Below are 20,673 nucleotides of genomic sequence, written 5' to 3'. Positions count from 1 at the left end.
AATTAAAAATTAAAATTTTTGGTAATAGTTGCTGTGATTTGAATCCTCAGTTTGCTGGTGCCATTGAATAGCACTTTCCTCCTGCCTTGCAGCCTGCTGTGAGCCAGGCACACCTAGCCAATTGTTGTCAGCAATCATATTTCTGTTAACAGTATTGCAAAAATTGTCAATCATCACTGTTTAGACTGTCAGTAATCAGTCTCCTAGTGTCCTTGAATTGCATTTCCCTCCTGCCTGCCATCCTTTTGTGCCAGGCCGTCTTGCCAACTATTTACACCAATCCAAATATTTTGTCACAGTATAGTTACTAATTACAATTAAAAAAATCTTTATTGTTGATGATCTTAACCCTCAGTTTGCTCGTGCCTTTGAATTGCACTTTTCTACAGCCTTCCAAGCCTGTGTGCCAGGCCTACTTAAAAAATATTTACACCAATCATATTTGTTGTGACAGTATTCTAATAATTAAATATTAAAATTTTTGGTAATAGTTGCTGTGATTTGAATCGTCAGTTTGCTGGTGCCATTGAATAGCACTTTCCTCCTGCCTTGCAGCCTGCTGTGAGCCAGGCCCACCTAGCCAATTGTTGTCAGCAATCATATTTCTGTTAACAGTATTTCAAAAATTGTCAATCATCACTGTTTAGACTGTCAGTAATCAGTCTCCTAGTGTCCTTGAATTGCATCTCCCTCCTGCCTGCCATCCTTTTGTGCCAGGCCGTCTTGCCAACTATTTACACCAATCCAAATATTTTGTCACAGTATAGTTACTAATTACAATTAAAAAAATCTTTATTGTTGATGATCTTAATCCTCAGTTTGCTCGTGCCCTAGAATAGCACTTTTCTACAGCCTTCCAAGCCTGTGTGCCAGGCCTACTTAAAAAATATTTACACCAATCATATTTGTTGTGACAGTATTCTAATAATTAAAAATTAAAATTTTTGGTAATAGTTGCTGTGATTTGAATCGTCAGTTTGCTGGTGCCATTGAATAGCACTTTCCTCCTGCCTTGCAGCCTGCTGTGAGCCAGGCACACCTAGCCAATTGTTGTCAGCAATCATATTTCTTTTAACAGTTTTGCAAAATTTGTCAATCAACACTGTTTTGACTGTCAATCTGCAGTCTACTAGTGCCCTTGAATTGCATTTTCCTCCTGCCTGCCTGCCTGTGTGCCAGTCCCAACTAGCCAATTAGTGCCACCACTCATATTTATTGTAACAGGATTGGAATTTTTGTTAATCATAACTGTTTTGACTGTGATTCTTCAGTCTCCTAATGCCATTGAATTGCAGTTTCCTTTCTCCCAGCGTGTGTGCCAGACAGGCTCATTTGCCAAATAGTGCCAAACAATCATATTTGTTGCCACAGTACTAGTAATATTTCAAAAAATTAACAATTTGTGATTTTTAAAACATCTGTCTTTTTTGTTGTTGTTAGTCTCACAGCGTATACTGTGCCCACTTTCACAGTGCCACCACTCAATTGGTGTAATAGTATTGTTAGTGTCCATTTAAAAAAAAAATGACAGGCAGAGGCAGGCCACCCCGCAGGTTCCGTGGTCGTGGTCGTGGTGCTGTGATTCCTTTAGACCCTACAAATATGCACATTGTTCAGACGCCGGGTGCCAGGGGGGATGCAAAAACTTCTGAGGAGGACCTAGTTGAATGGCTAACACAGGAAACCCAATCTTCTTCAGCTTCCGCTGCTAGTCCTCCTAACCTTGACGCACCATCTAAGTCCAGCTGTGCTTTAGGCAGGTCTCAAGTGAATAGTGACACTCCGCCGCCTGTCGCCACCACCAACACTAGCACCACAGCCGCTTCACTTGATCTGTCACAGGAGTTATTGACACATCATTTTGAAGAAATGAGTGATGCGCAACCATCATTGACAGAGGATGTAGATAATAGTGATCAGTCTCAGTCAGGCAGCATTACCGACATGGAGGTATGGTGTGATGATGATGATGATGTTGTAGCCGCTGCTGCTTCCTTTCTTGATGTTTCAGATACAAGTGAAGCGGTTGATGATGATGTGTCGGTGGATGTCACGTGGGTGCCTGCTAGAAGAGAAGAAGAAGAGGGGGAAAGTTCAGATGGGGAGACAGAGAGGAGGAGGAGATGATTTGGAAGCACGGGGAGGTCGTCTCAAGGAGCTAGTGGCACTGTCAGACAGCATGCATCATCACCAGGGGTCAGCCAGACAGCCTGCCGACGCCCATCAACGCATGCTGTTGTCACCACCAGAATGCCATCATCGCAGAGCTCAGCAGTGTGTCATTTTTTTTGTGTGTCTGCCTCTGACAACAGCGATGCCATTTGCAACCTGTGCCAAAAGAAACTGAGTCGTGGGAAGTCCAACAGCCACCTAGGTACAACTGCTTTGCGAAGGCACATGTTCTCCCATCACAAAGGCCGATGGGAAGAACACATGAGTAGAAGCAGCACACAAAGTGAAAGCCGCCCTCCTCCTCCTGCTCCAGCATCTTCAGCCACATCAACCAGTGCTGTCCTCCTTGCCCCCTCTCAACCATCCTCCACTCAGTCTCTCTTACGTAGCAGTTCCTGGTCATCTGCCCACAGTCAGGTGTCTGTCAAGGACATGTTTGAGCGTAAGAAGCCAATTTCTCAAAGTCACCCCCTTGCCCGGCGTCTGACAGCTGGCTTGTCTGAACTCTTAGCCCACCAGCTTTTACCATACAAGCTGGTGGAGTCTGATGCTTTCAAAAAATTTGTATCTATTGGGACACTGCAGTGGAAGGTACCTGGCAGAAATTTCTTTTCACAAAAGGCAATCCCAAACCTGTACTCTGTTGTGAGAAAGGAAGTTATGGCATGTCTGGCACACAGCGTTGGGGCAAGGGTCCATATGACCACGGATAGCTGGTCTGCAAAGCATGGTCAGGGCAGATATATCACCTACACTGCGCATTGGGTAAACCTGCTGACTTCTGACAAGCATGGAATGCGTGGCTCTGCAGAAGAGTTGGTGAAACCGCCACGACTTGCAGGCAGGCCTGCTGCTACCTCCTCTACTCCTCCTACTCCATCCTCTTCCATAACCTCTTCCTCGGCAGAGTCCTCTTCAACTTCTGCGTCTTGCTCCACATCTATGGCACCCCCCCAGCTCCCCAGGTACTATGCTACATCCCGGGTACGGTAGTGTCACGCTGTCTTGGGGTTGACTTGCCTGAAAGCGGAGAGTCACACCGCACCAGCACTCCTGACCGCCCTGAACGCACAGGTGGATCAGTGGCTGACTCCGCACCAACTGGAGATTGGCAAGGTTGTTTCTGACAATGGAAGTAATTTGGTGGCGGCATTGAAATTGGGCAACTTGTCTGATATCCAGCGTCGAAACAACCTGCCAGTGAGGCGCTTGATTTGCGACAGCCCGACACGGTGGAATTCAACACTCCTAATGTTTGACCGCCTGCTCCAACAAGAAAAAGCTGTTAATGAGTATTTGTATGACCGGGGTGCTAGTACAGCCTCTGGGGAGCTGGGGATATTTTTGCCAAATTACTGGACGCTCATGCGCAATGCCTGTAGGCTCATGCGTCCTTTTGAGGAGGTGACAAACCTTGTCAGTCGCAGCGAAGGCACCATCAGCGACATCATACCATTTGTTTTCTTCCTGGAGCATGCCCTGCGAAGAGTGCTGGATCAGGCAGTAGATGAGCGTGAAGAGGAAGCGGGAGAGTTGTGGTGTCCATCACCCCCGCAAACAGCCGAATCAGCATTGCTTGCTGGACCTACGGCAACGCAGGAAGAGGATTGTGAGGAAGAGGAGTCAGAGGAGGAATGTGGCTTTGGGGAGGATGAGGAGGAGGAAGACCGAGCACAACAGTCATCCCAGGGTGCTCATTGTTGTCACCTCTCTGGTACCCGTGGTGTTGTACGTGGCTGGGGGGAAGAAGATACCATCAGTGAGATCAGTGAAGAGGAGGAACACGACATGATTAGCTCAGCATCCAACCTTGTTCAAATGGGTTCTTTCATGCTGTCGTGCCTGTTGAGGGACCCTCGTATAAAAAAGCTGAAGGAGAACGACCTGTACTGGGTGTCCACGCTCCTCGACCCCCGATATAAGCATAAAGTGCCTGAAATGTTACCAAATTCCCACAAGTCAGAAAGGATGGAGCATTTTCATAATAAATTAAAAACTATGCTTTACACAGCGTATAAGGGTGATGTCACAGCACCACGGGAATGTAACAGGGGAAGAGATGAAATTAATCCTCCTCCTCCCACGACCACGGCGGCAAGGACCGGGCGCTTTCCTGACGTCTTGTTGATGGAGGACATGCGTACCTTTTTAACTCCCATGCACCATCAGAGCCTTTCGGGATCCAGCCTTAGAGAAAGACTCAACCGACAGGTAGCAGACTACCTAGCTTTAACTGCGGATCTCGACACTCTCAGGAGCGATGGACCCCTTGACTACTGGGTGTGCAGGCTGGACTTGTGGCCTGAGCTATCCCAATTTGCAATGGAACTTCTGGCCTGCCCCGCTTCAAGTGTCCTGTCCAAAAGGACTTTTAGTGCAGCAGGAGGTTTTGTCACTGAGAAGAGAAGTCGCCTAGGTCAAAAAAGCCTTGACTATTTCACTTTTATAAAAATGAATGAGGGCTGGATCCCGAAGGGACTGACATTGGGCGATACATTTGAATAAAAAACTACTGATGATGATATGAGCTGCCTTGGGCTACAACTGGTACACAGGCTGGCCTTTTTTTTTGGTTATAAAGACGGAGGACTTGCTTGACTTATCCGCCAACAACTAGTGTTCAAGCCATAAGCTTTTAGGGCACTTTATAAATGTTTTACAAACATCGATTTTTCTGGCCGCTGCTACAGCAGTTGCTCCAACAATACCCCAATTTTTCCAGTCATTTGTACATTCCTAATTTTTCTGGCCTCTGCTGCATCTCTGTGGGTACAAAACTAAAATAAAAAAAATAATGCACATAACACTAGTGATTAAACTGTTATGAATTGTACAACTTTACACACCACTCATATCCCGTGTACCATTCAATTGAACGCAAAATGCAACAAATTTGAAAGAGTAGGACCGACCAAGCATCTTTATCCGTCTCTTGGTTGCTCTAAATTATCTCCGTGTTCCATCTATGACATACCTGTACTCTATTGTGCAAAAAGGTGGCATATGTTGTGTTTCATGCTGTTGTGCCTGTTGCGGGTCGTGGCCCATGATATAAAAAGGCTGAAGGAGAACGACCTGTAGTAATGGGTGCCCCATCCAGTTTTTAGAAAAATGTTCCTGGTTCCTCTCAATTATCTTTGGGTTTCTAAAATGGATGCCATACCTGTACTCGCTTGTGCAAAAGGATGGCATATGTGGTGGTGTTTCCTGCAGTTGTTTCTGTTGAGGGTGCTGGACCCTCTTATAAAAAAGCTGAAGGAGAACGACCTGGAGTGGGAGTCCAAGCATGGTTTTTGGTGCTATTTCACTTTTACAAACAATTATCTGTGGGTTTCACAAATCAATGCCGTACCAGTACTATATTGTTCCAAAGTATGCCATATGTTCTCTTTCCTGCTGGTATTTTGTTTGAGGGTCCTGGACACTCTTATAAAAAGGCCTAAGGTGAAAGAGGTGTACTGGGTGTCCACTCTTTTTTATTTTCTATTTCTCATTTGACCAAAATTATCTCTGGTTTTGTAAAATCAATGCCGTACCTGTACTCTATTGTTCAAAAGGATGCCATATGTCCTCTTTCCTGCTGGTGTTTTTTTTGAGTGTCCAGGACCCTCTTATAAAAAGGCCTAAGGAGAAAGAGGTGTACTGGTTGGCCACTCATTTTTATTTTTCTATTTAACAATTGAACAAAAAGATCTCTGGGTTTGTAAAATCAATGCTGTACCTGTACTCTATTGTTAAAAAGTATGCCATATGTCCCCTTTCCTGCTGGTGTTTTGTTTGAGGGTCCTGGACCCTCTTATAAAAAGGCCTAGGGAGAAAGAATTGTACTGGGTGTCCATCCAATCATTTTTTTTTTTATTAAAATTCACGGTTGCAACAAATTATCCCCGGGTTTCTAAAATCAATGCCTTTCCTATAATCTTTTTTTCACAAAGGATGCCATATGTCCTCTTTCCTACTGCTGGTTTTGTTGAGTGTCCTGTAGCCTCTGCTAAAAAGGCCGAAGGATAAAGAAGTGTACTGGGTGTCTATTCAATGTTTTTTTAGATTTCCCGTTTGTAACAATTTTTTTCTGTCTTTCTAAAATCAATGCCTTTCCTGTAATCTATTTTTCAAAAGGATGCCATATGTCCTCTTTCATGCTGTTGTTTCTGTTGAGGCTCCGGGACACTCTTCTAAAAAGGCCTAAGGATAAATAAGTGTACTGGGTGTATAATCTATTTTTTTTTAGATTTCACGGTTGCAACTAATGATCTCTGTGTTTCTAAAATCAATGCCTTTCCTGTAATCTTTTATTCAAAAGGATGACATATCTCCTCTTTCATGATGTTGTTTCGGTTGAGGCTCCGGGACCCTCGTATTAAAAAGGCCTGAGCATAAATAAGTGTCACGGCTGTGTAATCAATGTTTTTTTCTAATTTCACGGTTGCAAATAATGATCTGTGGGTTTCTAAAATCAATGCCTTTCCTGTAATCTTTTATTCAAATGGATGACATAGCTCCTCTTTCATGCTGTTTTTTCGGTTGAGGCTCCGGGACCCTCGTATTAAAAAGGCCTGAGCATAAATAAGTGTCACGGCTGTCTAATCAATGTTTTTTTCTAATTTCACGGTTGCAAATAATGATCTGTGGGTTTCTAAAATCAATGCCTTTCTTGTAATCTTTTATTCAAAAGGATGACATATCTCCTCTTTCATGCTGTTGTTTAGGTTGAGGCTCCGGGACCCTCGTGTTAAAAAGGCCTGAGCATAAATAAGTGTCACGGCTGTCTAATCAATGTTTTTTTCTAATTTCACGGTTGCAAATAATGATCTGTGGGTTTCTAAAATCAATGCCTTTACTGTAATCTTTTATTCAAAAGGATGACATATCTCCTCTTTCATGCTGTTGTTTCGGTTGAGGCTCCGGGACCCTCGTATTAAAAAGGCCTGAGCATAAATAAGTGTGACGGGTGTGTAATCAATTTTTTTTTCTAAATTCACGGTTGCAAATAATGATCTGTGGGTTTCTAAAATCAATGCCTTTACTGTAATCTTTTATTCAAAAGGATCACAGTACTACCAAAATACAGCCAATGAAGGGCCTTAGGAAGACTGAGCCAAGGTTGGATTGTAGTATTTGGTTAGGCTAATCATGATGGCCATGTAGACCACCACCACCGAGAGTCCTGGAAGTAACAGGGATGATGAGATGAAAGAGCTAAGAAAAGTAGAACTTGAAACAACAGAGTTAGCCATGGGTGTTAGTGCAAAACCGCTTGGCTTTTTTTTGGCTTTGGGTGCGGCGATTCATGCAGGCCATATAGAGCTGAAAACATTCGGTGTCGTATCAGCTATTAAACTAATAAGAACAGTACTACCAAAATACAGCCAATGAAGGGCCTTAGGAAGACTGGGCCAAGGCTGGATTGTAGTATTTGGTTAGGCTAATCCTGATGGCCATGTAGACCACCACCACCGAGAGTCCTGGAAGTAACAGGGATGATGAGATGAAAGAGCTAAGAATAGTAGAACTTGAAACAACAGAGTTAGCCATGGGTGTTAGTGCAAAACCGCTTGGCTTTTTTTTGGCTTTGGGTGCGGCTATTCATGCAGGCCATATAGAGCTGACAACATTCGGTGTCGTATCAGCTATTAAACTAATAAGAACAGTACTACCAAAATACAGCCAATGAAGGGCCTTAGGAAGACTGGGCCAAGGTTGGATTGTAGTATTTGGTTAGGCTAATCATGATGGCCATGTAGACCACCACCACCGACAGTCCTGGAAGTAACAGGGATGATGAGATGAAAGAGCTAAGAATAGTAGAACTTGAAACAACAGAGTTAGCCATGGGTGTTAGTGCAAAACCGCTTGGCTTTTTTTTGGCTTTGGGTGCGGCTATTCATGCAGGCCATATAGAGCTGACAACATTCGGTGTCGTATCAGCTATTAAACTAATAAGAACAGTACTACCAAAATACAGCCAATGAAGGGCCTTAGGAAGACTGAGCCAAGGTTGGATTGTAGTATTTGGTTAGGCTAATCATGATGGCCATGTAGACCACCATGTAGTAATAAGGACAGTACTACCAAAATACAGCCAATGAAGGGCCTTAGGAAGACTGAGCCAAGGTTGGATTGTAGTATTTGGTTAGGCTAATCATGATGGCCATGTAGACCACCACCACCGAGAGTCCTGGAAGTAACAGGGATGATGAGATGAAAGTGCTAAGAATAGTACTACTTGAAACAACAGAGTTAGCCATGGGTGTTAATCCAAGACCGCTTGGATTTATTTTTATATTGGGTGCAGCTAATCATGCAGGCCATATAGAGCTGACAACATTCGGTGTTGTATCAGCTATAAAAATAATAAGAACTGTACTATCAAAATACAGACAATGAAGGGCCTATGAAGACTGAGCAAAGGTTGGATTGTAGTATTTTGTTCAGCTAATCATGATGGCCATGTAGACCGCCCGTAACAGGGATGAAAGTGCTAAGAATAGTACTAATTGAAACAACAGAGTTAGCCATGGGTGTTAGTCTAAGACCACTCTGCTTTTTTTTGGGTTTGGGTGCAGCTAATCATGAAGGACAGATAGACCTGCCACCATTTGGTGTTGTAACAGGTATGAAAATGCAAAGAACAGTACTACATAACACAACCTACTTACCATGGGTCCCAGAACATATGTTTGGTTGTTATATTTTGTAAGGGTAATCATGCAGGCCATATAGACCTCCACCGATAGGGTGAGTATGAGTAACAGCTAATAAAATGCGAAGGACATTACTAATTAACACAACATAGTTACCATGGGTCGCAGACCAAGAGCAGATGTCTTATTATTATATTTTGTATGGGTAATCATCCAGGCCGTATAGACCTCACCAAATAGGGGGAGTTACAGAGATTAAAGTGCTAAGAATGGTAGTACTTAAAACACAACCTCGTTAAAATAGGTAGCAGACCACATGTCTTATTATTATAATTTTTCAGGGTAATCTGGCAGGCCATATAGAACTCCCCCGATAGAGGGGGGGGGAACAGGGATTAAAGTGCTAAGAAAAGTACTAATTGACACAAGCTAGTTGGGTCCAAGAACGCATGTTTGATTATTAGAATTTATTAGGGTAATTATATATCTAACAAATCTATCTATTTCTCTTCTATTGATTCTATCTAACTATCAATCTATGTATATCTATCTATCCTATCTATCACTATCAATCTATCTTCTGTCCGGGATGTTTTGAGACAGCCACTTTGAGAATGTTAGTTGATTTAGACCCATTATGGCTTAAAAGCAGACTCTGCATCAACTATGTAATTTTCCATGGGAGTTTTGCCAGGGATCCCCCTCCAGCATGCAACAGTCCAGGTGTTAGTACCCTTGAAACAACTTTTCCATCACTATTGTGGCCAGAAAGAGTCCTTGTAGGTTTTAAAGTTCGCCTGCCTATTGAATTCAATTTTAGGTTCGCGACATCACTATATATTACACTACTTGTTAATACACTACATTATACACTACATAATACACTATATATTACACTACTTGTTAATACACTACATTATACACTACATTATACACTACATAATACACTACATAATACATTACATATTACTCTACATTATACACTAAATATTACACTACATAATACACTACATAATACACTACATAATACACTACATAATACACTACATAATACACTACATTATACACTACACAATACACTACATTATACACTACATAATACACTACATATTACACTACATTATACACTACATAATACACTACATATTACACTACATTATACACTACATAATACACTACATAATACACTACATTATACACTACACAATACACTACATAATACACTACATAATACACTACATAATACGCTACATATTACACTACATTATACACTACATATTACACTACATAATACAGTACATATTACACTACATAATACACTACATTATACACTACATAATACCCTATATATTACACTACTTGTTAATACACTACATTATACACTACATAATACAGTACTTAATAAACTATATATTACACTACTTGTTAATACACTACGTTATACGCTATAATATACGCTACATAATACACTACATAATACACTACTTAATACACTACATATTACACTACATATTACACTACATTATACACTACATAATACACTACATATTGCACTGCATATTACTCTGCATATTACACTACATAATACACTACATATTACACTACATATTACACTACATTATACACTACATATTACACTACATATTACACTACATTATACACTACATAATACCCTACATATTACACTACATAATAACCTACATATTACACTACATTATACACTACATAATACACTACATTATACACTACATTATACACTACATAATACACTACATATTACATTGTATAATACACTACATTATACACTACATATTACACTACATTATACACTACATAATACCCTACATATTACACTACATTATACACTACATTATACACTACATAATACCCTACATATTACACTACATTATACACTACATTATACACTTCATAATACACTATATAATACCCTACATATTACACTACATTATACACTACATATTACACTACATAATACACTACATAATACACTGCATTATACACTACACAATACACTACATTATTCACTACATAATACACCACATAATACACTACATATTACCCTACATTATACACTACTTAATACAATACATAATACACTACATAATACACTACATAATAAACTACATATTACACTACATTATACACTACATAATACACTACATAGTACACTACATTTTACACTACATAATACACTACATAATACACTACATTATACAATACATATTACAATACATAATACACAACATAATACACTACATAATACACTACATAATACACTACATAATACACTACATATTGCACTACATTATACACTACATATTACACTACATAATACACTGCATATTATACAACATAATACACTACATATTACACTACATAATACACTACATTATACACTACACAATACACTACATAATACACTACATAATACACTACATAATACACTACATAATACCCTACATAATACACTACATATTACACTACATATTACACTACATTATACGCTACATAATACACTATATAATACCCTACATAATACACTACATATTACACTACATAATACCCTATATATTACACTACATAATACCCTACATTATACACTACATAATACACTACATTATACACTACATATTACACTACACTACATAATACACTACATATTACACTACGTAATACACTACATTATACACTACATAACACACTACATATTACACTGCATAATACACTACATTATACACTACATATTACACTACATTATACACTACATAATACCCTACATATTACACTACATTATACACTACATAATACCCTATATATTACACTACATATTACACTACATTATACACTACATAATACACTACATATTACACTACATTATACACTACATATTACACTGCATATTACACTGCATATTACACTACATAATACACTACATATTACACTACATATTACACTACATATTACACTACATTATACACTACATTATACACTACATATTACACTGCATATTACACTACATAATACACTACATATTACACTACATATTACACTACATATTACACTACATTATACACTACATAATACACTACATATTACACTACATATTACACTACATTATACACTACATATTACACTACATATTACACTACATTATACACTACATAATACCCTACATATTACACTACATAATAACCTACATATTACACTACATTATACACTACATTATACACTACATAATACACTACATTATACACTACATATTACACTACATTATACACTACATAATACCCTACATATTACACTACATTATACATTACATTATACACTACATAATACACTACATAATACCCTACATATTACACTACATTATACACTACATTATACACTACATAATACACTACATAATACACTACATAATACACTACATATTACACTACATTATAAACTACATTATACACTGCATAATACACTACATATTACACTACATTATACACTACATAATACACTATATATTACACTACATATTACACTACATAATAAACTACATATTACACTGCATATTACACTACATATTACACTGCATAATACACTACATATTACACTGCATAATACACTACATATTACTCTACATAATACACTACATATTACACTACTTTATACACTACATAATACACTACATTATACACTACATTATACACTACATAATACACTACATTATACACTACATAATACACTACATAATACACTACATTATACACTACATTATACACTACATAATACACTACATTATACACTACATAATACACTACATAATACACTACATTATACACTACATATTACACTACATAATACACTACATTATACACTACATTATACACTACATAATACACTACATAATACACTACATAATACACTACATTATACACTACATATTACACTACATTATACACTACATAATACACTACATTATACACTACATATTACACTACATAATACACTACATTATACACTACATAATACACTACATAATACACTACATAATACACTACATAATACACTACATTATACACTACATATTACACTACATAATACACTACATTATACACTACATAATATACTACATAATACACTACATAATACACTACATTATACACTACATTATACACTACATTATACACTGCATAATACACTACATATTACACTACATTATACACTACATAATACACTACATTATACACTACATATTACACTACATAATACACTACATATTACACTACATATTACACTACATTATATACAACATATTACACTACATATTACACTACATTATACACTACATAATACACTACATTATACACTACATATTACACTACATAATACACTACATATTACACTACATATTACACTACATTATATACAACATATTACACTACATATTACACTACATTATACACTACATAATACACTACATTATACACTACATAATACACTACATTATACACTACATTATACACTACATAATACACTACATTATACACTACATATTACACTACATTATATACTACATATTACACTACATAATACACTACATATTACACTACATAATACACTACATTATACACTACATATTACACTACATTATACACTACATATTACACTACATAATACACTCCATATTGCACTACATAATACACTACATAATACACTACATAATACATTACATTATACACTACATATTACACTACATTATACACTACATTATACACTACATAATACACTACATAATACACTACATTATACACTACATATTACACTACATAATACACTACTTAATACAATACATAATACACTACATTATACACTACATAATACACTACATAATACATTACATATAACACTACATAATACACTACATAATACACTAAATAAAAACTAATTGAATCCTGATTGCATGTTATCAGAGCTGCACATTTTTTTTTCCAGAGCTGTAACGACCTCAGTGTTGCTGGCCTTTGATGTCTGAGCCGCTAACTGGACTTTATCAGTGTTCATGCTCAGACACACACGTCTGGTGTTGGGATCTGATGGTGCCAGGAACGTAAACCCACACCATGACCCCACAACACAGAGCTAATCCCACAAGGATTGTGGGTCCCCTCTGGAATTAATATTGCTGCAGATTTGTGTTACAAATACTCTAGTTGTGATGCTCTGCAGTCTGTCTCAGTCACCTGTGCTCATGATTTGATATTTGTCACAGTGCATTTGCTGGGGTCACAGATGCATGACAAGGGCAACTAACCTGCCAAACGTACTAAATATTTGATTGTGTGCTACATGCAGCTATTAGTCTATCTGGTGATGTCACTAAAAGTGTGGTCACAGTAAGAAATTTACTATAAATTAGTTATTTTCATTTTCCTTGAAATCTGAGTTTTTGGACATATTTTTTTTTAACAAATGTATTTAATAGAAATAAATTATATATTTTACGTTTGCTAAATATCAATATGTATTTTAAGATTATGGCCTCGTTTCCACTGAGTAAAAATGGAGTCATAAGCAGTGATGTCCCGAACCTAAAAAGTTCGGTTCTCGAACGGCGGACTCGAACTTCCGCAACTGTTCGCGAACCGGCGAACCGGGTGAACCACCATTGACTTCAATAGGCAGGCGAACTTTAAAACCCACAGGGACTATTTCTGGCCACAATAGTGATGGAAAAGTTGTTTCAAGGGGACTAACACCTGGACTGTGGCATGCCGGAGGGGGATCCATGGCAAAACTCCCATGGAAAATTACATAGTTGATGCAGAGTCTGCTTTTAACCCATAAAGGGCATAAATCACCTAACATTCCAAAATTGTTTGGAATAACGTGCTTTAAAACATCAGGTATGATGTTGTATCGATCAGGTAGTGTAAGGGTTACGCCCGCTTCACAGTGACAGACCAAACTCCCCGTGTAACGCACCGCAAACAACCGCAAACAGTCCATTTGCACAACCACGAGATAGATAGATTTGATAGATAGATAGATAGATAGATAGATAGATAGATAGATAGATAGATAGATAGATACATAGATTACATAGATCAATAGATGCAATATACATTTGATAGATATGAATTACATAGATCAATAGATGCAATATACATTTGATAGATACAAATTACATAGCTCAATAGATGCAATATACATTTGATAGATACAAATTAAATAGATCAATAGATGCAATATACATTTGATAGATATGAATTACATAGATCAATAGATGCAATATACATTTGATAGATACAGATTACATAGATCAATAGATGAAATATACATTTGATAGATACGAATTACATAGATCAATAGATGCAATATACATTTGAAAGATACAAATTACATAGATCAATAGATGCAATATACATTTGATAGATACGAATTACATAGATCAATAGATGCAATATACATTTGATAGATACAAATTACATAGATCAATAGATGCAATATACATTTGATAGATACGAATTACATAGATCAATAGATGCAATATACATTTGATAGATACGAATTACATAGATCAATAGATGCAATATACATTTGATAGATACAAATTACATAGATCAATAGATGCAATATACATTTGATAGATATGAATTACATAGATCAATAGATGCAATATACATTTGATAGATACAAATTACATAGATCAATAGATGCAATATACATTTGATAGATACGAATTACATAGATCAATAGATGCAATATACATTTGATAGATACGAATTACATAGATCAATAGATGCAATATACATTTGATAGATACGAATTACATAGATCAATAGATGCAATATACATTTGATAGATACGAATTACATAGATCAATAGATGCAATATACATTTGATAGATACGAATTACATAGATCAATAGATGCAATATACATTTGATAGGTACAAATTACATAGATCAATAGATGCAATATACATTTGATAGATACGATTGATAATTAGATAGATTTGATAGATAAATAGATAGATTTGATAGATATATAATTTCCCAGACAGAGAATTACAAGACGTGCGGTCTGGGACCCATGGTAAGGTTACGTCCTTTTGCACAATCGAGTACAGGTTGGGGTCCGGGATTGCCTTTTGTGCAAAGAAATTGTGGCCATGTACCTTCCTCTGCAGTGTCCTCTATCAGGGGACGTGTATATGGCATGGATTTTAGGAACCGGGAGATGGAAAAAGATGCTTGGACACCCAGTACAGGTCATTCTCCTTCAGCCTTTTTATTCGAGGGTCCCCGACCCTCAACAGGCATGACAGCATGAAAGACCCCATATGCCATGACTTCCTTTTGCAGAATCGAGTACAGGTATGGCATCAATTTTAATAACCCGGAGATAATTGTTAGGAACCGGGAGATGGAAAAAGATGCTTGGACAGTGGACACCCAGTACAGGTCGTTCTCCTTCAGCCTTTTTATACGAGGGTCCCCGACCCTCAACAGGCACAACATCATGAAAGACCCCATATGCCATGACTTCCTTTTGCAGAATCGAGTACAGGTATGGGATCAATTTTAGAAACCCAGAGATAATTGTTAGGAACCGGGAAATGGAAAAAGATGCTTGGACACCCAGTACAAGTCATTCTCCTTCAGCCTTTTTATACGAGGGTCCCCGACCCTCAACAGGCACGACAGCATGAAAGACCCCATATGCCATGACTTCCATTTGCAGAATCGAGTACAGGTATGGCATCGATTTTAGGAACCCGGAGATAATTGTTAGGAACCGGGAGATGGAAAAAGATGCTTGGACACCCAGTACAGGTTGTTCTCCTTCAGCCTTTTTATACGAGGGTCCCTGACCCTCAACAGGCACGACAGCATGAAAGACCCCATATGCCATGACTTCCTTTTGCAGAATCGAGTACAGGTATGGCATCAATTTTAGGAACCCGGAGATAATTGTTAGGAACCGGGAGATGGAAAAAGATGCTTGGACACCCAGTACAGGTCGTTCTCCTTCAGCCTTTTTATACGAGGGTCCCCGACCCTCAACAGGCACAACAGCATGAAAGACCCCATATGCCATGACTTCCTTTTGCACAATCGAGTACAGGTATGGCATCGATTTTAGGAACCCAGAGATAATTTTTAGGAACCGGGAGATGGAAAAAGATGCTTGGACACCCAGTACAGGTTGTTCTCCTTCAGCCTTTTTATACGAGGGTCCCTGACCCTCAACAGGCATGACAGCATGAAAGACCCCATATGCCATGACTTCCTTTTGCACAATCGAGTACAGGTATGGCATCGTTTTTAGGAACCCAGAGATCATTTTTAGGAACCGGGAGATGGAAAAAGATACTTGGTCGGTCCTCCTACTTCAAATTTGGGGCACTGCGTGTGCAATCTACTGTGCCACCAGATATGAGTGGTGTGTTAAGTAGTACTATTCTTAGCAGTTTAATTCCTGTTATGTGCCTTTTTTTTTTATTTGGATTTTGAAGCCAAAGTGCAGCACCACAGGCCAGAAAAATTAGGTATGTAGACATGCCTGAAAAATTAGGTATTGTTGCAGCCGCTGCTGTAGCAGTGGCCAGAAAGATTGATGTTTGTTTGACAGTTAGAAAGTGCCCTAAAACATTGCGGCTTGAACCCTAGTTGTTGGCGGATAAGACACGCAAGTCATCCGGCATTCGAAGATAAAATACAGCAGCGTGTGGACCATTTTTAGCCCAAGGCAGCTCATCTCATCAGGCCTTTTTTACTCAACTGTATCGCCCAATGTCAGTCCCTTCGGGATCCATCCCTCATTCATTTTAATAAAGGTGAGATAATCAAGACTTTTTTGACCTAGGCGACTTCTCTTCTCAGTGACAATACCTCCTGCTGCACTGAAGGTCCTTTCTGACAGGACACTTGAAGCGGGGCAGGCCAGATGTTCGATTGCAAATTGGGTTAGCTCAGGCCACAGGTCAAGCCTGCACACCCAGTAGTCAAGGGGTTCATCGCTCCTCAGAGTGTCGAGATCCGCAGTTAATGCAAGGTAGTCTGCTACCTGTCGGTTGAGTCGTTCTCTGAGGCTGGATCCCGAAGGGCTGTTGCGATGCATAGGAGTTAAAAAGGTCCGCATGTCCTCCATCAACAACACGTCTGGAAAGCGTCCTGTCCTTGCCGGCGTGGTCGTGGGAGTCGGAGGATTATTTTCATCTCTTCCCCTGTTAGATTCCTGTTGTGCTGTGACATCACCCTTATACGCTGTGTAAAGCATACTTTTTAATTTATTTTTGAACTGCTCCATCCTTTCCGACTTGTGGGAATTCGGTAACATTTCAGTCACTTTATGCTTATACCGGGGGTCTAGTAGCGTGGACACCCAGTACAGTTCGTTCTCTTTCAGCTTTTTTATACGAGTGTCCCTCAACAGGCACGACAGCATGAAAGACCCCATTTGCACAAGGTTGGATGCCGAGCTACTCATGTCCCTTTCCTCGTCCTCACTAATCTCACTGAAGGTATCTTCTTCCCCCCAGCTACGTACAACACCACGGGTCCCAGATAGGTGACAACAACGAGCACCCTGGGATGCCTGTTCTGGTTGGTCTTCCTCCTCCTCCTCAAAGCCTCATTCCTCCTCTGACTCCTCTTCCTCACAATCCTCTTCCTGCGTTGCTGCTGGTCCAGCAAGCGATGCTGATAAGGCTGTATCTGTTGGTGATGGAGACCATAATTCTTCCTCTTCCTCTTCACGCTCATCTACGGCCTGATCCAGCACTCTTCGCAGGGCACGCTCCAGGAAGAAAACAAATGGTATGATCTCGCTGATGGTGCCTTCGGTGCGACTGACTAGGTTTGTCACCTTCTCAAAAGGACGTATGAGCCTACAGCCATTGCGTATGAACGTCCTGTAACGTGGCAAAAAAATCCCCAGCTCCCTAGAGGCTGTCCTAGCACCCCGGTCATAGAAATACACGTTAACAGCTTTTTCCTGTTGGAGCAGTCAGTCGAACATTAGGAGTGTTGAATTCCAACGTGTCGGGCTGTCGCAAATCAAGCACCTCACTGGTAGGTTGTTTCGCCGCTGGATATCTGACAAGTGCGCCATGGCCGTGTAGGAACGCCTGAAATGGCCACACACCTTCCTGGCCTGCTTCAAGACGTCCTGTAAGCCTGGGTACTTATGCACAAAGCGTTGTACAATCAGATTACATACATGTGCCATGCACGGCACATGTGTCAACTTGCCCAATTTCAATGCCGCCACCAAATTACTTCCATTGTCAGAAACCACTTTGCCAATCTCCAATTGGTGCGGAGTCAACCACTGATCCACCTGTGCGTTCAGGGGGCGGACAGGAGTGCTGGTGCGGTGTGACTCTCTGCTTTCAGGCAAGTCAACCCCAAGACGGCGTGACACTGCCGTATCCGGGATGTTGAATAGTACCTGGGGAGCTGGGGGGGAGGGTGCCGTTGATGTGGAGCAAGATGCAGCAGCAGAAGAGGACTCAGCCGAGGAAGAGGTTATGGAAGAGGGTGGAGTAGGAGGAGTAGAGGAGGTAGCAGCAGGCCTGCCTGCAAGTCGTGGCAGTGTCACCAACTCCTCTGCAGAGCCACGCATTCCATGCTTGTCAGCCGTCAGCAGGTTTACCCAATGCGCAGTGTAGGTGATATACCTGCCCTGACCATGCTTTGCAGACCAGCTATCAGTGGTCAGATGGACCCTTGCCCCAACACTGTGTGCCAGACATGCCATTACTTCCTTTTGCACAATCGAGTACAGGTTGGGGATTGCCTTTTGTGAAAAGAAATTTCGGCCGGGTACCTTCCACTGCGGTGTTCCAATAGATACAAATTTTTTGAATGCCTCAGACTCCACCAGCTTGTATGGTAAAAGCTGGCGGGTTAAGAGTTCAAACAAGCCAGCTGTCAGACGCCGGGCAAGGGGGTTACTTTGGGACATTGACTTCTTACGCTCAAACATGTCCTTGACAGACACCTTACTGTGGGCAGATGAGCAGGAACTGCTACGGAAGAGAGACTGCGTGGTGGATGGTTGAGAGGGGGCAAGGAGTACAGCAGTGGTTGACGTGGCTGAAGATGCTGGACCAGGAGGAGGATGGCGGCTTTGAGTTTGTGTGCTGCTTCTACTCATGTGTTCATCCCATCAGCGTTTGTGATGTGGGATCATGTGCCTTCACAAAGCAGTTGTACCTAGGTGGGTGTTGGACTTCCCACGAAACTTTCCCCAGTTTCTTTTGGCACAGGTTGCAAATGGCATCGCTGTTGTCAGAGGCAGACACACAAAAAAATGCCACACTGCTGAGCTCTGCAATGATGGCATTCTGGTGGTGGCAACAGCATGAGTTGTTTGGCGTGCTGTCTGGCTGACCTCTGGTGCCAATGGATGCTGTCTATCTGTGCCACTATCTCCTTGCGATGACCTCCCCCTGCTTTCAACTCATCTCCTCCTCTCTGTTTCCCCATCTGAACTTTCCCCCTGTTCTTCTTCTCTTCTAGCGGGCACCCACGTGACATCCACGGACACATCATCATCAACCACTTCACTTGTATCTGACAAATCAACAAAGGAAGCAGCGGGTACAACATCATCATCATCATCACACCGTACGTCCATGTCTGTAATGTTGCCTGACTGAGACATATCACTGTTATCTACATCCTCTGTCAATGATGGTTGCGCATCACTCAACTGATGTGTCAATAACTCCTCTGACAGATCAAGTGAAGCGGCTGTGGTGCTAGTGTTGGTCGTGGTGGCAGGCGGGCGAGTGGCACTGGTCACTTGAGAGGTGCCCAAAGCTAAGCTGGAGGTGG

This window comes from Bombina bombina, chromosome 1, assembly GCF_027579735.1.
Source record: "Bombina bombina isolate aBomBom1 chromosome 1, aBomBom1.pri, whole genome shotgun sequence".
NCBI lineage: Eukaryota > Metazoa > Chordata > Amphibia > Anura > Bombinatoridae > Bombina > Bombina bombina.
Note: the sequence above shows the minus strand (reverse complement) of the source record.